Genomic DNA, 15000 nt, shown 5'->3' with positions numbered 1-15000 from the left:
AATGAAGACTATAAAATATCTCAAGATCAGTAATAACAATACGATATATTTGTCATATATAAACTTTAAGAAGAGAACTTTTTCACAGACTGTTCAACACAAAAAACATTCGCTGCAAGTGTGAACTTTTGAAGTTTTACCGATTTAACCATCAGGTTACGAGGATATTTTCACAATCTGGTCACAGCTGAAATGAAAAACTACAGGATATTGAATAGTCTTGTACCTATTAATGGAGAAGGCATAACTGTTATAAGTAGCTTTATACTTAGTACTATGTATATGATAGTATAGTCCGGGAAGATCTGGATGTAAAGAATGGCCAGAATCATGAAAAATCCAATGCATCAGGCATGCAAAACTAAATGAACGACTGTGCTAAATATTATTATTCAGATTACGAATAAGTAATTCACTAAACTACAACTGTTTGTGAAACAAATTCAGTTATAGACCAAATAGAAGATCGATATTGTATAAAAACGTATAATGGAAGAATTAAAACAATTTTCAGAATAGATTGGTTACCAGAAGACTAAATGTCTCTCAAAAAGTCACATGTTTTTAAATTGATAAAAAAAATAATAGTTTTCTCAAAAGTGATTCTGCAAGCATGAATCCCACCCTAAATTTCAAAGTTGTGCATTGTTGAAGAGACCCTATCAATGCAAATATCAGTAAGTTAGGGAGCCACTACCCTCTACCTACTTGTAATCATACTTACATTCAGATAGTTACGGTTCATCCTCATGACCCATAATTTACGCCAAGCACAAATATTAGCTAGATATCTACTAAGGATTTAGCAACTCAAGTGATATATTCAGGAGATGGAATTGAGGTAAAGAGAGTAGCATAATATCCATATGTAATGATCCTGTTTTTCAGACCAAACCACCTATCTTGTGTATGTAAAGTAATGAAAAGTAATGGACCAAGAACAGTATCTTGTGGAACATCATATATCACATTCTTGTACTCATGTTGGTGCTCATCAAAAACAACTCTTTGCAAATTTTTAGGTAAAAACTAACTAATGATGCTAAGAAAAGACCCACCTACTACAAATTGTTTGAATTTGGAAACAATTTTCTCTTGATTAACACGTCCAAATGTAATGCTAAAATCAAGGGGAAAATATGCAGATTGGCAAATACCGTAAGACTCGAAGTCTCTTTGAGGGAACTCATGAGGGAATTTAGGTTAAAAAAAAAATATGACATTGATGGATGCTGGTAAATATCATATTAACAAAGATTTTTTTTAATACTTATGCTATCATGAACAAACAAAATCATACTCTTACAATTCGAGGTATTTTCTACACCATATATACTCTTGTATAATTAGACAATGGTTAAGAAAGTCTCATAAAAGAGAGTACTATGAAATGTTGACTACTAACGGCTGCCAAATCTCTCTAACATGTTTAGAATAGTGACCTACTAGATAATCATAAGTATCTTTATGTTTTATTTCGGATTAAGAACTAGTAGTACGAAAAGCTTTTCTAGTGTTGGACGACGACAATTACAAATGTGGAGTTTATTGGAAATTCAAAGTCTTGACCGAAATCGCAAGTAGAAAATTGTCTATGCAAGCGAAAAAAAATGTTATGTATTTAGGTATGTAATAAAATATTAAATATCCTCTAGAGTCTACACCATTTGCTTTGTGTATTCAATAAGCATTATATTGCTAAATTGTCTAATATATATATATATATATATATATATATATATATATATATATATATATATATATATATATATATATATATATATATATATATATATATAAATATATATATATATATATATGTATATATATATATATATATATATATATATATATATATATATATATGTATATATATATTTATATATATATATATATATATATATATATATATATATATATATATATATATATATATATATATATATATATATATATATATATATTTATATATATATATATATATATATATATATATATATATATATAACGGATTTTGAGCGAAGCGAAAAATCTATTTTTGGGTGAGATAGCCATGTCGTCCTGATGGAAGTTCCTATAGGGTAGCTTCCTAGGGTATATTACAACTACGGCGATATTCCCAGAGAATTTACCTTAAGGTACCAGAATTCTAACTCCTGCAGCGAGTATCCCTCGTGAAAGGGATATCGCGACATATCAGAGGACGTATTCTAGACACGTCACATGGCAATCTACGACCTGAACAGAGATTCGTCTCGTAGGAGGGAGATTGACGAGATACGAATTCGGGAAAGAAAAAGGGGAGCCGCTCCCAAGGCTTCCCTATCCCCCGATTCGTATGCGTGCCTGGCGCCAATCCTGGCGCCATCTGTATTCCTTGTAGCGTACACGAGGTGCTACAGATACTGTATGTAGGGAGGGGTCCTACAGCCCTTTCTTAGAAAGGCAAGGGCGGGTCCATCAGGACGACATGGCTATCTCACCCAAAAATAGATTTTTCGCTTCGCTCAAAATCCGTTTTTTGGGCTCAAGCCATGTCGTCCTGATGGAAGTGTACCAGAGCATTACTGTATCTGTGGATTCTCAGAACGTGCCGTACTCCCCGGAGATATTTATTCCCGGTCGACTAGACCTAGAGACCTAAGATGTTACCGTTATACATCTTTTCAACTAACTATAAACTATGTTAGAGCTTCCTGCCCCCTACAGGGAAGAGTCCTACTAGACTCTGGAAAGTCTCGAAGAGTACATATATCTATGTATGAATACCAGGCAAGCTAATATAGTGGTCTCGCCCTATATTAAGTAAAGCATAGTTTGTAAAGGACCACTGCGTCAATATGAAATATCGACCAGTTTTCCGCACAATACTTGTATTGGCCAAAGGTTTTATATCCGCATAGGAGGAAAACCAATGCAACATAGCTTGCATAAAGGAACAATTCTATTAGAATTATCCCAGATAAGGTACATAGAATGAATGCTCAATTATACCAATAAATTGACACAGGTGAAGGAGACGCAAGGTTCTCAAGAACAAGCTTATTGACAGACAATAAACAGACAGGTTAACCACAATTATACATATATATATAAGAAGAGGATAACCCAAAACTTTAAGCATAAGTATGATAGTAAACAGGGCTTGTTTGTCTGAAAGAAAAACATTAGATGCCACTTTTAAGATACCGAGGTATCAAAGTCATAAAAGCCTGTATTACAAATCAATGACATTAGCGTTAGAAACGCTCGGCACACATGTCTGCACTTATGCTAGGTTCACCTTCGGAAATGGAACAGTCTGGATAGGCAACACAGTGCCCTCACTTAGTTTGTAGTACAGTATGTAACTACACACTCACCCTGGAATTAATCGTCCCAATTAAGACCACTGTTCCTCGCAGAGTTAAACAGTAGGGTTAACACCGCGACCCACTGCTACCACAGATCTCTTTTAGTTCCTCTACTTGCTTCGCATAGTGGCGAAAGAACACTCTGGAAGACTTCCAGCCAGTGTATGAACGGAGATGTTCAAAATCCATGCAATTAAAGAAATTTAAGAATGAGGCAACTTTCCTCGGATCGTGACCTGCGGGTGTATTGTCAGGATCCGCTCTGCGAATAAAATATGTGATTTTTGCTCTGAGTTGATTCAGAGATAAATTTGAGCCTGATGTTTCTCCCCTGAATAGTTGACCACCCTTGAAGTCTGAAGTTCTATGAAGATAGACCTTTAGGCATTCTACTGGACATAGAGATGCATCTTCTTTCAGAGGGCAGATTCTCCAGGGACCCCACCTGTTGGTGGGTAACTCATTCTTGGCGAGAAACGTAGGATCCGGAAACAGGTTCAGTTCTTCCCCATCCAGGAACTGAACACGACCTGCCTCTCTCGAGATGCTACAATTTCACTAACCCTGGCCCCGGACGCGAGTGCAAATTAGGAAAATAACTTTTTGTGTCAAATCCTTTAACGCACATTCTTCATTGCTCAACAGAGAAGCGAAATGAAGAACTTGTCTAAAGACCATGAAATGGGCTTTGGAGGTGCTGAAGGTCTGAGCCTAGCACAGGCTTTCGGGACTTTATTAAAGATCTCGTTACCTAGGTCGACCTGGAAGGCATATAGAATGGGTCTTGTCAAAGCAGACTTACACGCTGAAATCGTGTTCGTTGCCAACCCTTGACCATGGAGGTGGGGAAAAAAGATAAGCAGAAGTCTGTCAAGATCTCCTGCGGAATCTTCGCCTTGACAAAAGGCCACCCATTTTCTCCAAGATGACTCATATTGCCTTCTAGTAGATTTGCATTTATATTCCTCAATGAAGTCTATACTGGCTTTCGAAATCCCGAAACGCTTTCTCACCGCTAGGGAGAGAAAATCATGAACTGCAGGGTCCGGGTTTTCTGTAATGAAGCGCAGACAGTTGACTTCTGGACTCGCTGGGTCAGAACTGGATCTGGTAGTGGTACAAACTTCAGCTACAGTTCCAATGCCAGGAGGAACCACACGCTGTTCGGCCACTTGTGGGCCACTATTGCCGCTACCCTTTGAAGGATCTCAGTTTTTTGAGGACCCTCAACAGAAGGTTGTGAGGAGGGAACAGATAAATCTTGGACCATCTGTTCCAGTCGAGGGACATCGCGTCCACTGCTTCCGCTAAGGGGTCCTCGTACGGGGCACGTACAGGGGCAACTTCTTGTTGTCTTTCGTCGCAAAGAGGTCTATCTGCAGTTCTGGGACTGATTCAGAATGAAGGAGAATGATCCTGCGTCTAAGGACCATTCCGACTCTATCGGTGTGAACCTGGATAGAGCGTCCGCTGTCACATTGCGGACTCCTTGAAGGTGAACTGCCGACAGGTACCACTTCTTCTTTTCCGCCAATCGGAAGACGGCCAACATCACCTGGTTGAGAGGTGGTGACCTCGATCCTTGTCGATTCAAGTATCTTACAACTACCTCGCTGTCTATTACCACTTTATGTGGAACGAATGACGCGGGGAGACTTTCTTTAAGGTAAGGAGCACTGCCCTAGCTTCTAGAAAGTTTTATGAGAAAGGTCTTGAATAGCCTGGACCAAGTCCCCTGGACTTTTTTCCGATGAGAGTGACCTCCCCATCCCTCCTTTGAGGCGTCTGAGTGAATCGTCACCGACGGGGGAGGTGGCTGAAGAAGAACCTGACTTCTTTAGATGTCTGGCTTGGGACCAAGGCCTGAGAAGAGTACTTAGCCGAAGCGGCTGGTCTTCTCAGATCTCTTCACGCGTTTGATGCATAACTTCTCCAAACTCCGATTGCATCCTTTAGCTGTGCTCTTAGCACTGGGTCTGTCACCGAAGCAAACTGGAGAGAGCGCAGTACTCTCTCCTGCTCGTGTCTTGATATCCTTTCGGAATCTTGAAGTCTCTTGACAGAACCCGCTGTCTCCTTCCTTTTCTTCACTGGGGTGGAGAAACGGTGTGACAAAAGGTCCCAGTGGATCTTAGCCACTGGAACTTTTGAGATGGAGAAAGTCGAGACTTTTTCTGTTGATCTTGAAGCCTAGGTACTCTAGGAACTGGATCACTGACTGGAAGCTTGCAAGCATTCTGTCTCGGATGCTGCCCACACCAACCAGTCGTCCAGGTAGGCTACTACCTGAATTCCCTTTAGGCGAAATTGTTTGAGAGCTACGCTCGCAAGCTTCGTAAAAATCCTTGGGGCTATGTTTAGCCCGAATGGCATGGCTCCGAAGGCGTATAGTCTTCGCTGTAGCCTGAACCCTAGGTAGGGGGAGAGTCGATGGCTAATTGGAATGTGCCAGTAGGCATCTGACAAGTCTATAGAGACGGAATATGCCCTCTTGGGCAGTAAGGTCCTTATGTGTTGCAGTGTTAGCATTTTGAATTTGCAATTCACTATGAACTTGTTAAGTGGCGACAAGTCCAGAATGACTCTGAGCTTTTCCGAGTCTTTCTTGGGAACACAAAACAGCCTCCCTTAGAAATTGATGGGCTTCACCCTTTTTCTCCAACCGTTCTTGAACGTACTCCTCCATAACGGGGGTGGAGTGTTGGAAAAAACCGAAGGTACGGGGGTGGAGTGCTGTACCAGCTCCCGCCCAATCCATTCTTGAGTAGGCTGTGGGCCCAGGGATCGAAGGTCCACCGATCCCGAAATTTCAGAAGTCTCCCTCCTACCGGTATCACCTCACTTGGACTGCCGTCCTGAGGTCTTGCCTTCCTGACCACGACCACCCCTGAATCCCCTTCCCCTTGAGGGGCGTCTAGACGAGCCTCTGGCTGCTCCTCTAGGCTTTGCTCGAAAGGAAGTAGACTGCCCTTCGAACGCTGGGGTGAATGCCGTGGACTGTGTCGACACGGCCTGGGGTACCCACTGAAAGGTGGTCGGGGTTTGTGCCACGATCTGGGGCACTGGGGGCAATGGCAATTGCAGTTGCTGTTGCTGTCTAAGAGGCTTGGCTGGCCGAGACGGTAGCCTAGTCCTCATAGTCTTCCTCTTTGGTTGAGGACCCTCATCCGGGGAAGACTTTCTTTTGATAGCCAGGTCCCACTTCTGGAGAAGGTTTCTATTCTCCAAGGTGGCTTTATCAAAAACTTCTTTGACCAAGTCGGTAGGGAAAAAGGTCTTTTCCCCAAATGTTGGAGGAGATTAGTTTCTTTAGCTCGTGCCTCACTGTAGCCGAGGTAAACACGAACTCCCTACAAGCTCTCCTTGCCTTGACGAAGCCATAAAGGTCCTTCGTCACTGTGGCCAGATGAGGCTTGGCCACTACCATGAACATTTCATGGACCTTGGGGTCACTTGCCATCGTCTCGAGAGTAGTCTGAAGAGACATTGAGGCAGTCAGTCTTTCTTTTGTATCGAGCTCACTTCGCAAAAGAAAGTCAGACAGCTTAGGGGGGTCCTTGCCGAACTGACGTCCGGCAATATCAGCCTCCAACTTTCCACTTAGAACGTAAGATGGACGTCCTTCCAATCTTTGTGGTCCATAGGCAGGGCCAGCGACAAGGGTTTACACTCCTCTAGGGAGGGGCAAGACTTGCCGGCCTCGATTGCTTTTAGTACAGCCAGAAACCCTTTCTGTAAAAAGGGGGAAGGCTCTAGTAGGCGAGGACACAAAGGAAGGGAGCTTCCTATTCAATGCAGCTACCTTTGAGTTAGAGAAGCCCCTCTCTTTCATCGAAGATGAAAGTAGAGCTTGAGCCTTAGCATGGTCATCACTATGACCTCCTTCGGCTCTGCCTCCTCCTTTGAAGCTGGTTCCTTCCTCAGCCGGACATAACAGTCCGGATATGGTGCCTTGCTGGGCCAGAATTCCACCCTCCAGGGGAACTGAGCCCAGCATATCCGAGATGACGATCTTTCCAGTCGTCATCGACATGTGCTCAGCATACCTCCATGGGTTAGCATCCGAGCACAAAGGAAGGTCTTTCACATTGAGCTTTTCTGGGGCCCATGTGATTCTGCAAGGCACTGCATTCGCAGTTCCATTGCAGCCGCCTTCTCCTGATTCTCCTTCTGCATTTGTTGGATCATTCCAACAATAGAAGAGAGGGCCTGTCCCAGCTCTACTGGGAGACCGGCCGATGTAGAGGGACTTGAACTTCATCCTGGGCTTCTGCAAGGAGGTCTTCCTCCTGACACCCGTCCACATCAGATATCCTGTCATTTAGCTGGATGTCTTGCATCGCGACCGCGACTTCAGCATCCACCTGGATCTGAACTTAGGGGATCTCCTCTTGAGGCTGGGGAATCACTGCCTCAGCTGATGCCTTAGGGAAAAGATACGCCCTCATCTTCTCACTTGGAAGATAAGGGCCAGAAGTGTACTTTTGGAAGCCCCTTACTCAGGTACGAAGCTTCTTCCTAGCTATTTAAATGTCTCATTAATCAGGTTATTGCACACAGTACATACCTGAGGGTCCCAATACCGGAGATCATCCTTGGAGACAGCGTATGCTGCGTGTCTCCTACAAAACTCATGTCCGCAGAGGTTCTTGCTGCTGACATTGCAGAAAGCACTTCCCCACTTCGGAGTGTCCTTCTGTAAAGAGAAGAAATTTCCATGAGTATCAAGTGAACTATGTATCACTGGATATGCATAGTATAGCATAACAATTCATAAATGAAAGACACACACTTGTGTTTCCCTCACAACCCATTGTTGCAGCCTTCCAGATAATAAAATCAAAAATGGTTTATCTCTACTAGAGTAACCAATGCAAGGTTTCCATAGGAAACAGGTGGAGCTCACACCTAGGCAATGATTTTAAAAATCCTGGATAATAGACGGGGAAGAACTCTGCTTCCTGTCTGAGGGCAACAGCAAAGGGCTGTGTAAGAAAACACAATAGTGTTAGAAGATACAGTGCTGTACCTAAACTTTTACTATAGTTTTCTTCTTACTGTATATGCTATACAGAAGAATACTAGTACAGTATAGGAGGATGTGTGCCGGCCTGCCTTTGCCGGCCGGCACACACCACAATTAGCTTTAAAGTATACTACTTAACAGCTATAGGGCGGCAGCCCTCTGGTTCAAATGCCTGTGCCGGCGGCAGCAGCTGCCGGCCAGCAACAGCCAGTGTTGGCCGGCAATGATTGCCGGCCAGCAACTACACAAGGTAGTACCCAGCTGCCGGCCACACTCTTGGTGACCGGCAGACAAGGACTGACATAAGCCGGCCGGCAAAGGTACAAGACCGATGCCAGCCGGCAGCAAAAGAACCAGAAGACTACCCCTGCCCGGCTGCCGGCCTCATAGGCCGGCAGCCGGCCTCATAGGCCGGCTGCCGGGACAGGTACAGCACTAGAAGAAAATAGAATGGATGCCGGGATAAGAGTGTACACAACCCCCCCAGCCCGGCAACCGAAAGAGTGCATATAAGGAAGGGGAGAAACTTAATTCAGGCTTCCTTGACCAATGCCGTCCGGCTCTGCCGGCAGGCATGAATGAGGGACCAAGAGAGGTCCGGGCAGCACTCGAAAACATAAGACCCTTGCCGTCCAGCGTCTCTGCCGGCCGGCAATGGGCTTAGTCAATCCAAATCCCAACCTATACTAGGTCCAGAAGTAGAATGACATATGGTACAGTAATACCCCTGCCGGCCAGCTCTGCCGGCCGGCAAGGTACAGTACAGTAATGGCTAGGCCATTACGGAGATAGAGGGGGAAGGGACAAGAGGGTCCTGCCAACCTTGCTTTAGTGACAGATCACCCGCAGCCAAGAACTCTGTCTTAGCCTAAGGGAGATCTAAGGGAAAGGGCCAGCGCAGTAGTATAATACCTGCCAGCTTCCATAGCACCAAAGCAAGGAAGGCGTTGCAACTCCCAAGGGAAGATTTATCCTCCCCGAGAACAGCAACAGGACTTAGTCTGGTCGATCACACAAGAAGGAATCATAACTACAGAAACCTTCGACAGTGACCTAAGGGAGCTCAGCTCCCTTTATAAGTGTTAGGTCAGCGAGGGAGACTCTGCCCCAAGCCAAACAACACGGACTCAGACTAAAAACTCTGTTGTTCTGTCCCTCTTTGAACCAGACTCAGCAGGAACAGGAAGGTACAGTAACACCCTAGTATAGTTTTATCGAAAATAAATTCGGAAAAAACCACTTAGGGATAAGCCCAAGGCTTAAACAGAGGGAAAGGGATTGCATACCTTCTCCGAAGAAAAGATAAGCAACCGGGGAGTATGATAAAGTATACTAAGGCTCCATAAGCAATTAGCCTAGGCACCAAGAGAATCGATTACCTAATTCACCGAAACTCTCACGTATACAATCTTGGAAATATTCCACACAGTCTAAAATGTATAAAATATAGCCTAAAGCTTCAATAAAATTTTAATTACACTCGGAAAAACCATAATCATGCATTAAGTACTAGGACCAAACGACTAGGCTACATGGCCTAGCGTAGGCCAGAATGGCGAATACTTCGCCAAATAATACTAAGCACGAAAGGAAATCCTATGTAAAGCTAAATAGCTAAATTTTATTAAGCAAAACAACCAGGAATGTCACTCTGACTAACTAATTTATACCTAGCGAGTGACAGTGTCCAGGACACCTCTGGTAGGCTACGGCTCTTGTATCAAAGATTAATCCTATTAATCACTCAAAATTTTACCAAGAGCCTACATTTATACATAACAGACACTATACTCAACTTATCCGAGGTCAACGAAGACGAAGAAGCCATGAAAAGCTGAATAAATCCAAGATTTGCGAGAAAAACAGGAAAAAACACCGAGTTGTTAAGCTACGCAAAAAGGAATACAGATGGCGCCAGGATTGGCGCCAGGCACGCATACGAATCGGGGGATAGGGAAGCCTTGGGAGCGGCTCCCCTTTTTCTTTCCCGAATTCGTATCTCGTCAATCTCCCTCCTACGAGACGAATCTCTGTTCAGGTCGTAGATTGCCATGTGACGTGTCTAGAATACGTCCTCTGATATGTCGCGATATCCCTTTCACGAGGGATACTCGCTCCAGGAGTTAGAATTCTGGTACCTTAAGGTAAATTCTCTGGGAATATCGCCGTAGTTGTAATATACCCTAGGAAGCTACCCTATAGGAACTTCCATCAGGACGACATGGCTTGAGCCCAAAAATACATATATACATATATATATATATATATATATATATATATATATATATATATATATACATATATATACATATACATATATATATATATATATATATATATATATATATATATATATATATATATATATATATATATATATATATACATATACATATATATATATATATATGTATATATATATATATATATATATATATATATATATATATATATATATATATATATATATATATTATATATATACATATATATAAATATAATATATATATACGTATATATAAAAAAGTATATATATATATATATATATATATATATATATATATATATATATATATATATGTATATATATATATATATATATATATATATATATATATACACATATATATATATACACACATATATATACACACACACACACACACACACACATATATATATATATATATATATATATATATATATATTCAAATAAGCCATATATATTTTTGATATATTAATGTCTGGATTCTCTTAACAACCTCGGGATCAGAGCCCCAGGCGAAATCTCACAAAGACAAGAGCTTGGCTCCGGCCGGGAATCGAACCCTGGTCGGCAAGCTTATATAGACAGTGACTAACCCACTTGGCCACGAAGAAAGATTAAAAGTCAATGACAATTCTACTGTACTTATACCTGTCGAATTCAGGTATAAGTACAGTAGAATTGTCATTGACTTTTAATCTTTCTTCGTGGCCAAGTGGGTTAGTCACTGTCTATATAAGCTTGCCGACCAGGGTTCGATTCCCGACCGGAGCCAAGCTCTCGTCTTTGTGAGATTTCGCCTGGGGCTCTGATCCCGAGGTTGTTAAGAGAATCCAGACATTAATATATCAAAAATATATATGGCTTTTTTGAATATGAAAAACACGTAAAAATGTGCAAAATTTATCATATATATATATATATATATATATATATATATATATATATATATATATATATATATATATATATATATACATATAAATAAATAAATAAATATATATATATATATATAAATATATATATATATATATATATAGTATCTATTCATAGCATAAAAGTGTACCTATAAGTTTGTATACGATTGTGTATTTACATAACTATACTTGAAATCCATGGGAGTCATGGTATACACACCCTTAAAATAAATATAGTAAATAAAACCAAATATTGTAAAAAAAAAAAAAAAAAAAAAAAAAAAAAACCATTATCCATAGTAAAATGTCTTTTAAAAATTGTATTTAGTAATATTGAGTAGATCCTATTAAAATGCTGTGTTAGAATTTGCTGTCTACTTCAATACTCTCGCAATTACCATAAATGGCTAATATAATTCCTACAATATAACCGTAGTGCCTCGCAACTCTTGATACTAATATCCTGCAGCTGCTGTTTACGATTGTGGTTACATTTGGCATTAGCCTAAGTAATATGTACTGTAATATGAAACTATAATATACAAATCTATGTAATGCAATTTTCTTATTCTTTATTTCTTAATAAATAATTTGATACAGCTATTGTCTTCTCTTTCATAATTATACTTTATGTAATTTGAAGTGGATTCGAATACGATACCAATTAGCCTTATGATTTCGATACTGTTAGAGAACTGCAACATCTAAATAACAACAAAGCCTCGAAATTGAAATAAGAAATGACTCACGTTCAAGCAACCATTAGAGAGACGAATCTATCAGTAATAGCAGATTTCTATTATTTTTTTGTTCTCTTTTTGTATCCATTGCCTCACATCAGGAAAATAATAGAGATGTTATCATCTGCTCTCCAAATAAATTATACCATAATATATATTGCTCGTAATGCGTTATTTGCTTCCACCTTAGGTTTGTTTCACATTCCTGATTGTTTATCTAGGCTCAATGATTTTTGTTGTGGTTTTGCCAATGCCTATATGGCCTCATCCCTTGATATTTTGTTTCCTGATCAAACTGGCCAGACCTAATTTATATATATTTTCTTTTATTTCAGAACTTTTAAATATTTAAAAACAATTAACAGAGAGAGAGAGAGAGAGAGAGAGAGAGAGAGAGAGAGAGAGAGAGAGAGAGAGAGAGAGAAAGAGAGAGAAAATATTTTGATCTAGTGATTATAGATGTTAATGACGCATTGGGTTATGATTGTTATGTAGTTGTTCGTTATGATTATTTAAAAAAAAAAAGGTGTTTCAGCAATAAATTAAATCTACGGTTTTAGAGTTTCTTATTTTATTACCTCATAATGATTATCTTTTTACTCTGTTGATATTTCATAATAATTCTTGAGACCAAATACATTTATCCAACCCTCTTGTTATTTTTTTGACTATAAAGGGAATTGCCATATAACATTTGCACGCACGCTTTTACTGGATAGAAGATTTATACCTCTAAACTGCATTAACAACGAAATGCAAAAGACAGTAACATTTGGCACATTGAAAATTTGTTTCCGGTTATTTTATTTTTGTTCTTCAATAGATATATATGTGAATGTCAACTTGTGAAGTAATTTCTGTAGAATATTAACTCTTAATGGATAATAGACTTCATAGTATGTGTAGAGTAGAGGGTTAGTAGCTAAGTCAAAGTAAATACATATTTTATTCTTATCTAGCAAGCAGCAGTAGCTTATTAGAATGCCAATGTTGTAAGCGACACCCTTAAATAGAGTGCAGTTTACGTAAGCAAAGAAAATATATAATAGACTTAAAATTGTATATTTATATATACATATATATATATATATATATATATATATATATATATATATATATATATATATATATATATATATATATATATATATGTGTGTGTGTGTGTGTGTGTGTGTGTGTGTGTGTGTATGTATATAAATATCAACCAGAGCTTCTCCTGTATGCTGTTTAAAACAAAAATATTCTTCATATTATGCTTTTAAATATAGGATTGAATAACAATATATTTGTTTTCAATAGTCCCCTCTGTATTACGAAAATTTATAGTTTGAACCAAAGGAAGTAAGCTATCATATCGTTTCAAGATTATCATATGTAAACTGAATGGTTTTTGGTAGTGAGCAATAGTATTATGCAAATAACATTTTATAAATTATTAACATGGCTTCAAAAAAGTCCAGATTAGTTCTAGTTTGATATGAAAGAGTCACAACAGTGTAGAAAACTAAGGATTGCCTTAATTTTTTTCTAGTTACTATAACAGAATACATCAACAAAAAAATTTATAAGATTCAAATTACATAGATATCGCAGTGCTAACTCATTTCTGACTAAGGTGGTGTAATAGGAAAGTTTTTGAAAAAAAAAAAAAAAAAATATATATATATATATATATATATATATATATATATATATATATATATATATATATATATATATGTATATATATATTATCTATTACCACCTACTTTTTTTTTTAGAAAAAATCTTACTATTACTATTGGAATTACATAAGCAACTTAACTGCTATTAAGTTTAGCAGCAAAGAATGATGCATGGTAAGTTCACACTTATTTTTATAGCACACAGGAAGTATTTTTTCTCCAGTCTAAAAGAAGTATCAACTAACAACATATTTTCGGTAGGAAATTGTCCTTTTGAAAACAGATATCACTTACCAATATTCAATTTATGTTTGTTAACAAGAGTATAGTAAATTTTTTGCCATATTCTACTTAATGTAATGATAAGTTACTGTTTCCTGACGACTCTAATCCCATTAGATGCCTAATTTTTGACAGAATAACCATATCCGGATAATTTCAAGGGAGATATTAGGTGTCATATATTGAGATTTAAGTACGTTAGTTTTAGTATTTTAAACAGCAACTCCTTTTTTTCAATACTCTGCGTGATTCTTGCAAAGAGAGCTGCTTTTGAGAAACGCATTCGGTCTGTATCTTCTATAATTGAATAAAATGGCTTATTGGAGAAGAACATTAACATTTTTCAAGCCCCAGTCTTTCCTCAGAAAATGTTTAAATTCTTTCATTATCTTTTCTTTCGAATATAGTTCAATTGCAGACAGATCTTAATTTGGTAAAAAAAAAAAAAGCTAACAGTCTATTCAGTTCCTCGATCCTGATCTGGATATGAATCTCTGGCATCGTCGTTCAGTTAGTTCTTTATTAATGTTTCATGGGATTTTTTACAATATATAATATCCATTGTATTCAGATATTCTCACACTGTAGTACCTCGTAGGCAGATCTAGATATACAATTAATTTTAAAAGGAGTGCATCCTCCAACATAAAGCAAAATATTGCACAGTCTTCACGAAGTTTTCATTCCAACTGTGGACAAATTTGGAATGATCTTTCTAATATAGCAGTTGATCCAGTGAAACTTCAGTGTGT

Source organism: Palaemon carinicauda, chromosome 2 (genome assembly GCF_036898095.1).
Source record: "Palaemon carinicauda isolate YSFRI2023 chromosome 2, ASM3689809v2, whole genome shotgun sequence".
Classification (NCBI taxonomy): Eukaryota; Metazoa; Arthropoda; class Malacostraca; order Decapoda; family Palaemonidae; genus Palaemon; species Palaemon carinicauda.
Note: the sequence above shows the minus strand (reverse complement) of the source record.